This window comes from Thunnus albacares, chromosome 5 (genome assembly GCF_914725855.1).
Source record: "Thunnus albacares chromosome 5, fThuAlb1.1, whole genome shotgun sequence".
Classification (NCBI taxonomy): Eukaryota; Metazoa; Chordata; class Actinopteri; order Scombriformes; family Scombridae; genus Thunnus; species Thunnus albacares.
In genome coordinates, this window is record NC_058110.1 from 18,351,424 (window position 1) to 18,352,223 (window position 800).

Here is an 800-nt window from a genome sequence, read left to right on the forward strand (position 1 = left end):
GGAGAGCCACGTTTAATTCACATAACAGATCTCATGGCCCACACCTAGAGTCAGAAAATGAAAACATTAACAAAAACGCCAGTAAGGCCGCTAATTTCAGATCTATAACATATTAAAACCACATGTGAAGCAATAAGAAATATAATAAAAGCGTGTATAACACTAGCTCAGGTATGCAATGAATTATTTATTAAGCTGTAAGATTTTTTGTGAGAGTTCCAAAGACAAAATACAATACGCTTGATTCTGTATGAATTTAGTTGCCTTTTACACAATAATGAATATCTTTATAGGCTCAACATCCACCAGCGTACAAATTCCACCGTATAGTCAAGATTTTGTAGCACATTTCAAAAAGTGAACCAGCCCAACTTATTGACTGTAAACTAAGACTAAAAGATCTAATAAATATGTTTGATTATTAATGAGCTCTAGTGTTAATCTTTTGGAGTAGGAAAGTAGTGTGAATACAAATTCAAACAATAAAAAATATAAAAAGAATAAAAGAGCAGGCCGAGGTAAAGTATTAAAGCATAAAATGTGTTACAGTAATTCTACAAAAGGATGTCAGTAAAACGCATTTCGGAATATATCACAATCTTAAATGTAGCAGGCAAAATGCAAAAGCGAGCCTCTCATTTTCAGGCTACTACTGTACTTCATAACATCAGGGGTTAAAGTCTGGTCTGCAATTTGACTCATTCTTCAGTTGAAAATTCAAAAGAGGAGTTCTCATTTCTGCAATCTATCTTTGAATAAAACTCCTGCGTAAAGCTTACCTTGCTAAATCGGTGGCAAAT